Source organism: Corylus avellana, chromosome ca10 (genome assembly GCF_901000735.1).
Source record: "Corylus avellana chromosome ca10, CavTom2PMs-1.0".
NCBI classification, from domain to species: domain Eukaryota; kingdom Viridiplantae; phylum Streptophyta; class Magnoliopsida; order Fagales; family Betulaceae; genus Corylus; species Corylus avellana.
In genome coordinates this window covers 17756648-17767002 of record NC_081550.1, presented here as the reverse complement: position 1 = coordinate 17767002, position 10355 = coordinate 17756648, and the positions used below count along the sequence as shown (strand labels likewise).

The 10355-nt window shown below is 35.4% G+C and overlaps 1 long non-coding RNA gene across 1 annotated transcript in view; it reads left to right on the top strand.

Moving 5' to 3' along the window:
• Window positions 1-1977: 1977 nt before the first annotated feature.
• LOC132163470 (uncharacterized) overlaps window positions 1978-10355 on the top strand; it is an 11926-nt gene continuing 3548 nt past the window's right edge. Inside the window, exon 1 of the long non-coding RNA XR_009438303.1 lies at window positions 1978-2510. This is a non-coding gene — a long non-coding RNA (uncharacterized LOC132163470). The remainder of the gene's footprint in view (window positions 2511-10355) is intronic.

The following is a 10355-nucleotide window of genomic DNA, read 5'->3' as shown; positions in this document are numbered from 1 at the left end:
ATTTACGTCAAATTTTGGATGAAAGTTAAACGGAAATACTATCTCCGTCTAACTTGTTAAAATAACCGAGGTACCAGATGTGATAAAAAACGAAAACCGAAGGGACAAAAAAAAAAGTTGTTAAAATACAAGGGACAACAAATTATTTAACCAAAAAAAAAAAAAAAACTACAAATTTAACTGGGTAAATAATATAACCCGTCAAAAATAGAAAATTCTTAGGTTTTTTTTTTTTTTTTCAAAATTTTACTCCCTGGTTTAATCAAAATCCCAATAAAATTCCTACCGTTAGATTTTTGTAACATCTATTAGTCCAAATCAAAATGCACCGTTTTGCTATGCTAGCATAATAATTTTTATTAATTTAATTTAAAAATTGAAGGGGTGGCCAATAGTGAAGCTGCCACCCCCCGACCCCTATGGGATGGCATCAAGCCACCCCAAGGGTGGGCATTGTAAAGCAGAGTATATGAATGAATGCATTAATGGTAAACATGAAAGTTAGAGAATGGAAGGCAAAGAATGCAGAAAAGTATGTGATTACCAATCATGTCTGTTGATGACAGTTTTTCGAGAGGTGACGTGGCATGAACCCTATGAGTGTTGTGATATCCGAAGAATCGTTTGGCTACAAAATAGCAGAGAATAGGATCAGAGTTGCCGGTGGTTGACGGCAGGGGTAGCTCCGATGTCTAAGTCAGTGATTGTATTTAAGAGAATGTATGAACTTAAATGTTTTAAACAAGCGAGAATTGAGAATACTCCGATTTCAGGTAGCCCAAAAAAATTAAATGGGACTTCCCTTTTATAGGCATCAGATAGTAGCTGTCCACCTAGCATGGTGAGCCTCCCGAAGATCCACATGTACTATTTTGGTGTGGTGAATCGTATGAGAATATTATGTAAGTAAATGACGTGCTCCCAAGTATTCATTTGGAGCATGTATCTTGTTCAGTTACCAAGTTTTTGTTCGAAAGACTAATGTTCCTCAGTAAACCGATCTTTAAGTTGAATATGAATTACCTAGCAAGGCTTGGTAAAGTGGCATAAGTAACCGAGTTTAGCCTTGGTTTGGATCCATCTTTAGTGGTGATGTACTGTGGGTCGGGTTTAATAGCCTGTTAGGTTTACTGTGGCCGATCCATGACCCAACAATGTCCAAGAACAAAAATAGCCCAGAACATTGTTCCTCGAGCAGCCCAATAGAGTGGGAAAAAGATCCAAGAATCGAAGTAAATTGCAGCAGCAACCAATGCAATAACCAGAAATATATCCGTGAGAGCATAACTAAGAGACATCCAGGGATTCTTGACCCAGCAATGCTTGGGAATGGCAGCTCGGATCTCAGCAATCTTAAATGGAGACGATGCACTTGGGTCGAAATCATCTTTTTTAGCAATCCCATTAAAGCCATTACCAAACCCTCTTGCATTCTCCATCTCTTCAAGCACTGGTTCTTTCATTCGCAGGCCATCCCAAACCACCCATGGGGTGGTTGACCACCCCTACCCACCCCTCGGGTGGCTTGTGGCCACCCCATATGGGGTGGCAACCCCACTGTTGGTCACCTTTTCAACTTCTTTTTTTTTTTTTTTTTAAATAATTTTTAAATTAAATTAATAAAAAATTATTATGCTGATGTGATAAAACTGTATGTTTTGATTGGGATAACGGGCATTACAAAAATCTAACGATAGAAATTTTATTGGCATTTCGATTAACCTACAGAGTAAAAATTTGAAAAAAAACCCTAATAATTTTTTAGTTTTGGCGAATTGACTCTAAGACTTATAATATATTTACCCAATTTAATTTAAAGTTTTTAATGAAAAAGCAAGAGAATAAAATTAAATGTACTACTAAAAAATTACAATAAATATGTGATAGTTTTTTTAATTTTTTTTAATAATGTAGATAAGTTCAATCAGTTTCTTATCAATCATGGCAGCTGACAGCTGTCTTCTACGTTTTTGTCATACCCAAAAATTCGGTGACGCACTCGAAACGTTTTGGATGAAGATCTCAGCGGCATTCCTCTCCAAATAGCGACACTTTTGTATCCGAGACTCGGCGTTTTTCGTTGACGGCGATTGCACTGATTGGAATCATAGCTTGATTTCACCATCTTCCTATATATGATCATTTGTGCCTAGTAGCACCGTCCCAAATCCAATCAATGAGACACCTGCCGGAGGAAACCCATCCATAATCCAGCATGATTTCTTCATGCACGATCCCTCCTATACCTAAAGAACATAATTTTTTTTGACCCCAAATATCTGATTGCTTAGATTTTGTCACCGGAATTTTCATGCCATATTCCACGATCTATTGTTCTTGCCACTCGATTCTCGCTCAGTTTCCTTGACCTTGTGAAAACCTAAATCCTAAATCTCTAAACCCTAAACCCTAAATCTCTTAAAAGATCTTTTTTCATCATCCTAACCTTCAAGTCAGATCTGGGTTCTTTTCCATTGAATGGCTGTTTCAACGGGGCCTGCGCTTGGTAGGTACGAGACCTTCCTCCCTTCTCATTGTGCATTCTTTCTGCTAACTCTATCTGTTTCACGACCTTTATTTTTACCTTTTATCTATATTGTTGTTTATATATATCCAGTTTGAATCTTTTTCCTAAGTTTTGGAATAATGTTGTTGATTTTAGTTTTTTCCCCCCTATTCTGTTGATCTTTGTTGATACACCGTCAAGATCTTTGACTGTTAACGAATTAAATTGGTTTGAGTGCTTGATTCTTACATGGGTATCTTGCTCATGCACTTGAATCCTGCTGTACTTTTTTTTTTTTTAATTACAAATACTAATATTTACCTAGTATTGATAGAAATAAACGGATATCCCTGTTTCAAATTCCTATAAAAAAAATCCCGTTATTGTTAATTTAGTGTTGGAGTAATTTGTAGGCCCTTTTAGAATGCTACCTGGAGCCAGCCATAATTTTTTTTTTACCCTATTGGTGATTTTGGGATGCTTGAAATTATGGTCTTAGAGGGATGAAGAAGAGAAAAGGTGTTGCAAATTACCTCATGATTACCATTATGTGTGACATAACAGATAAAGTTGAAATTTAATATGTACTTGTAGCTTATGAGCTCCTCTGGTTGCTAATGAACCAACGTGCACAACCATTGCTTTTCTTTTATGATCTGATGTACTAAATTTGTTGTGGAAGCAACTAATTTGTGCTTTTGGTACCATAAAGAGTTTCTTTAAGCCTTCAAATTTCATCTGGGAATATCTCTGACTCGCATTTTATCATGTAATATATTTTCATACACTAATGTTTTTGTTGCATGTGAATTAGTTAGTACATAATTGTTGCCGCTGCCATGTCTTTCTTACGGTTATGTTAGTATATTGGGTTAGTAACCACCGATGTATTGTTCCCTTTTGACATTTTCTTCTTCTTCACCATTATTCTAGATATCACGTAGTTTTCAAGCAGCTTATTTAGTGAGGCAAAGACAAAGAAGTATGACGATTTGCATGCACTTTTTCAACTTCTTTCTAGCCTTTGTTGAAAGATCTTATATATGTTTCCTTTTTTTTATTTTAATCCTAGAGATGGGATCATTTACTTCTAGGTTTAAAATGAACCTTATTGGGAAATGATGAATATTGCAGATTGATTTTCCATAAGGTTTTATTGAGAAACTCACGAATATGGGTCAAGTAATTCCATTTTGCAATTAGTGTGTACTCTTCTTGTTTTATATACCTTTATCAAGCTATAATCTCTAGTTAATTACAAATCACAAGTGCATTGCCTTCTATTGATTATATGAGTTGAGCAAGTAGGGCTGGTATTTGAGTCAACCTTGTTAGAACATATTATGGAGTTCTATAATTAGTCACAATTGAAGACTATCACCTAGCTGCAATTAAAGTCTAGTCACAGTTAAAAATTATCACTAGCTAGAGTAGAAGGATTTGATTGTGACTGTCAACGATAGTTGATCGGGAACAGCCGGAGGCGGCGCAACGCATGAGGGCGCGCCAATGCACAGATTGGGCTGATTTTGATGGGGATGTGTAGATCGGCAGCCTTCGATCTAAGATCTGGTGGTTTTTCTTTGAACCAATTGATGTTGGCGGCGTGTGGTGGTCGGTGGTGGCACGTGACAAAAACTTCAGGGGGTGTGTGTGGCACTTCGAGCCTTGTATGACGTTGTTCCGAAGAGATCTGGGACGATCGACTGTAGTACATTGGCACGAGCTTCGATACGATTGGCTCACTGATGTAATACTCATTGTTGAGCTAAACGACCCAAAAGAAATAGAAAATACAAATTGGAAGAAAATAAAATTTTGAAATCTACAGGATCGAGACTTGTGTTGGCCTTTAACTCTGATACCATATAGAAACTAATAATGCGTTGAACAAATAATTATAAAGTGGAAATAATAATAGTAAGGACATAGATTTACGTGGTTCGGTTTCAGTATATGACCTACATCCATGGGATAAAGCCCTAAGGTTACATTTCTCTAAGTGATATTTACAATATAACATGCTCTTATTTATAGGAGAATCATGTCGGATACAAATAGACTTTTACTCTAGCTAGTGATAGTTTTCAACTGTGACTATACTTCAACTGCAGCTAGGTGAAAGTCTTTAACTATGAATAGACTTCAACTATAGTCTTTAACTGTGACATAATTCTAGAAACTTCATAATATGCTCTAACATACCTGAGTTTGGGTTGGCCTGACTTGGCTCAAATATCTTGTTCGGGAGGTTGAACTCGGCTTGTGAAGAACCAGCCATGTTTGAGCTTGCTCGAACTCAATTGGAATTTTGTAAAATTGTATATAACGACAAAGGGAAAAGCACTAATCACATATGCGCTTATCACCCCAAAAAGACTAGTTAATTGGGAGTGATAACACAGATGTGACCAACGCTTTTCCCTAAGTCGTTACAAATGGTATTAGAGCCATCTAGTAACGCCATGTGGTACTGTCAATATTGCATGGCGTAGCCCTAACGAGGATGTTAGGGGATAAAGCGAGGGTCTATAACACCCTAGTCCCATATTGGGAAGTTGAGTTTCCCACATAGAGAGTGAACGGTTTATAAGTGATTCTAAGAAAGCTCCAAATTGACTAGTCATTTTGCGGTGATAGCGCAGATGTGGCTAGCGCTTTTCTTTGGGCTGTTACATTTTAACTAAAGAAAATTAGTACAATATACCCCCGCCATTAGGTGCCTAATGACCGTTTGCCTATGGCAGGCGACAACCTCCAACGGTGGTGGTAATAGCCACTGCCCCTTCCTTTGGTTGCTCTCCTGTTTACGTCCATTTCTTTTATCTCACATCGTCACACGACAACCCATATGCAGCTCATTACATTGCTCAATCTCTCTCACATTGCCCCACACAATGAGTGGCGGCCACTGGCAACAGCTGGCAGCCCCCACAAACATCCCCTTTCAATGATTGAAGCCCACACAGATCCACTCTCTCCAACATCCAACCGGGAAAAAACAACGCCCTAAGGTTGGCGACCATGTGGAACGGCTACTCTGACATGCTCCGTGGTCGGAGACCGCTCGGTGGTGGTTGCGCCACCAAAGCCAGCTTTGAAGACCCACCAACAACCGCCCTTCGATTCACGCTCACCTCGTCGACACACAGCGTCGCCACCCACAGTGTTGAGAGATCTCTCTTTCTCTATATATATATGTTTTCTTCTTCTTTTTCTTTTCTTTCTTTCTGTTTTTTTTTTTGTTCCTTTTCGTTTTTGTGACAAAACACTCACAAGCCTTAAAGATTTGGAGTTTCAATCGATGTTTGAAGCAACAACTAGGATTATGATTAATTTTGGTTATGGTTGAAAAAGTGTTTTGAGGGATTTTGAGGATTTTCGCATGAATGACATGTGGACTGTGCATTGGGAGATATTTTTTTTTTTTAAAAAAAATCATTGGCTCAAATTAATTTGAAGATCGGACGACTGGGAGTAATGCAGGTGGAACGTTACCTCGGTTTTAACATCTGCAATTGCTGCTATTGGATTAAAAACAACTCTTTTTCCCAACCGTTGGATAGAATAGAGAATCTATTGGATTGAGTATCGAAAAAAAACCGTAGCTAAAATAAAAATTGCACTTTTTGATTAGCTATTTTACCTGGAGATGCTTTTAGTTAATATGTTACTAGTTAATATTTTAGTACTATTAGTTAATATTAACTAGTACTAACATATACAATTTTACTGTGGTTTGTCTTGTTATCAAATACCATCCAAATTTCAACGATGAGAAAACACAAAGGAGCCATTATTCCCTCCTCCCTTTTCCTATCCCTATCTCTCTGGTAGCAATGTTCGGTGTCTTCTTTGTAGTCTCTTCTGGACTTCGTTTTTGGCGGTTTTGTTTTAGATCTAGTGTTTCAAACTCAAATTTACTCGTTTTTACTAGCCAAGGCGTGTCTTCTCAGGGATGTTTACGATATCGTGCTCCTTTGCTGCTTGTATTGAGGATTTTGTGTTTTTTATTTTGACTTTTTGTTATTTTTGTCATGGTCTTTGGGTCGACATAGTGAGTTGTTTTCCTTACTTTTTAGGTTGAGGAGGAGTAAATCGGTGTGGGAGATTATCTCTCATGGTTGGAAAATAAAGTTTGGGAATTTGGGCTATCTATGTCTTAGATTTAGTATGTCCGGAGCATATCTGTTTTATAACTGTAATTGTACATGGATTAGTGGAAGCTGAAGTCATAGATAGTATTTGATTGTAAGAATTTTTTGATTGTATCTATGATTTTGTAACCTTATAATTTTTGGCTTTGATTTATCAGAGCTTTACGCTCTGTGATGTAAAAGCTTTATGCTCGTGATCTTTTGACAAGATTCCCATTAAAAAAAAAAAAAACTAGTACTAACATATGAACTAGTACTTACAGATTAACTAACAAGTGTATCATATTAACTAGTAACATACAACATGCTACTAGTTTAGTATTGGCTATGTTACTAGTTATTAGTTAATATGTTACTAGTTAATAATTATAGGGAAAATATATTATAAGTCCCTAAGTCAACGCGCCAAAATTAAAAACTCCCTAGGTTTTTTTTTCTTTCGACAATTTATTTCTAGGTCAATCGAAACTACAATAAACTCCCTACTGTCAATTTTCATTAACTGCTGTTATTTTTATTTAAACGAACCATTTCATTTAAGTCCACTTCAGTCAATTTTTTGTATCCTACGTGTTCACATTGGACACATAGGATCAAAACTCACCGTTTTGAACCATCCAAAACGGTGAGTTTTGGCTTAAACTTGAGGGTTTATTTTTTTGAAATCCCCAATTCCAAAGAACATGATCTAGATCATGAAACCACCAAGCCACCTCAAGCGCAGAACCCACCACCGACAAAACCCACCGGCGACAACCCACCAGCGCAACCACTTAGTTTGGCGTTAGTTCTCCGGCTAGGGTTCCGTGAAATCTAAAAATTTTGATTCAAAAAATTTTGGTTTGACGAAGGTATTTTCTGGAATTTGTTTGTGGGTTTTGTTGATTGAAAGAAATTGAAGCCTTTTATATAGTTTTACAATTCTCCGGTCTAGTAACTCACTACGTAGATTAGTAACACACCACCAGAAACCATGAACAACAAAAAGATTCCTAAAACTACTATAAAAAGCTTCCATTTCTTTGAATCAACAAACCCCACAAACAAATTCCATAAAATACCTTCGTCGAACCAAAATTTTTTGAATCAAAATTTTTAGATTTCGCGGAACCCTAGCCAGAGAACTAATACCGGACTGAGTGGTTGTGCCGATGAGTACTGTCGCCGGTGGGTTTTGCGTCGGTGGGTTCTGCGCTTGAGGTGGCTTGGTGGTTTCACAATCTAGATCGTGTTCTTTGAAATTGGGGGTTTCAAAAAAATAAACCCTCAAGTTTAAGCCAAAACTCACCGTTTTGGATAGTCCAAAACGGTGAGTTTTGATCCTACGTGTCCAATGTTGACATGTAGGATACAAAAAATCGACTGAAGTGAACTTAAGCGAAATGGTTCGTTTAAATAAAAATAACGACAGTTAACAAAAATTGACGATAGGGAGTTTATTGTAGTTTCGATTGACATAGGGAGTAAATTGTCGAAAAAAAAAAGTCTAGAGAGTTTTTAATTTTGGCGCATTGACTTAGGGACTTATAATATATTTTCCCATAATTATAATATGTTAAAGAGTTATACGTTACTTGTTAATAACTTATAATTCTAACATATTATAATTTTTAACTACATATTGACTAATAACTAGTAAAATATTAACTAATAAGTGTAACATATCAATCAGTTATGTTACACTTATTAGTTAATATGTTACTAGCTATTAGTCAATATGTAGTTAATAATTATAATATGTTAAACTTCGATGTTACTAGTTAATATGCTACTAGTTATGAGTTAATATGTTTTTTTTTTTAATGGAAATCTTGTCAGATTTCATTGATAAAAAATCAAGAGCATAAAGCTCTTACATCATAGAGCGTAAAACTATGAGGTTACAAAATCATAGATGCAATTAGAAAATTCTTACAATCAATTACTATCTATAACTTCAGTTTCCGCTAACCCATATACAATTACAGTTATGAAACAGATCTGTTCCAGGCAGACTACATTTAAGATATGGGTAACCCAAATTTTCAAACTTTATTTTTCGGCTGTGGGAGAATCTCCCACACCGATCTATTCCTTCTCGGCCTAAAAGGTCAGAAAAATAATTTACGTTCTCGACCCAAAGACTAGGACAAAAACTAAAAAAAAAAAAAATCCTTATTAGAACCAGTAGTGGAGGAGCACGCCATTGTAGACATCCTCGAGAAGACACGCTTTGGCTAGGGAAGACGAGTAGATATGAGTTTGAAAAACTAGATCTAGATCTAAAATGAAACCAATAGAAACAGAGTCTAGAAGAGATTACAGAGAAGACACTGAACATTGCTACTAGAGGAACATGGACAGGGAATGGTAGGAGGGAAGAACGGCTCTATGTTTTCTTGTTGTTGGTTGTTCCTTATCAAGAAATAATGTAAAAAAAAATGGAATTTATTTTATAAGTTAATAGGTTAACATATAAGTCTAATATATTATAATTATTAACCAGCGACATAGTAACTAGTATAAACATATTGACCAATAACAAGTATATTAATTCATAAGTATAATATATAACTATTAACTAGTACTACTTACTCACATTATACATATACTATGTTGTCTACCCTCTAGCTATATATAATAACATATTTTCATCTAAAGACTATAGTTGTATACTATATTATATAATATGCCTTATATAATTATATATTTATACTATAGTTATATATAATATATTAGTATTAGTTACTCTCATAGTCACTTATACTATAGTCTATAGTTATAACTTATTAGTTAATATATAAGTGCTAGTTAATAATTACAATATGTTAGACTTGTATGTGACTAGATATTATGTTATTAGTTAATTTAACATAAGGCATTTTTGAGATAAATCCCTGAGTCAACGCGCCAAAATAGATTACACCTTAAATATTTTATTTTTTCAGTTTTAACCGCCTAATTTTATTGGAAAGGTGCAATAGAACATTTTGCTGGTTTTTTGTTCGAAAATGTGTCGTTCGATAGTGCCAAGTCAACATTTTTGCCACATCACATTAAAAAATATTATTTTAATATGATGTGGCAAAAATGTTGACGTGTTACTAACGGACAACACAATTTCAAACAAAAAACCAACGGAAAGATCTATTTCACATTTTCTAAGAACTTATGCAATTAAAACTGAAAAAGAAAAACATTTGAAGTGTAATATGTTTTAGCGAGTTAACTTGTATTAACTAATAAGTGTAACATGTTAACTAGTAACATACAAGTCTAATATATTACAATTATTAACTTTTTTTTTTAATAAGTAATTGAGATATTATTAAAAGCGTAAGGCACCTCCAAGTACATAAAAAGTATATATGAGAAAATATCTAGCTAGAGGAAAAAGAAGAAAATTGTGATAACTAATCACCAAAGGAAAAACGAAAGCAGTTGTCTAGACATATTGAGTATAAAAAATAAATTTTTAACCTCTTCCAAAGTTCTTTCACGGTTCTTAAAACTTTTGTCCGTTCTTTTCATTCATAGACATTTTGTCGTTTCTTTTCATTCATAGACACCATAACAAACACGAAGGTATCATCTTCCACACAGGCTACACAGCAAGCAGTACCCTGAGCTCTACTAGTAGTTTACCAACACGCATATAAGTCGACTACTCATATAGGCATAACCCAAGACAACCCGAATCGATTGAAGAAAAC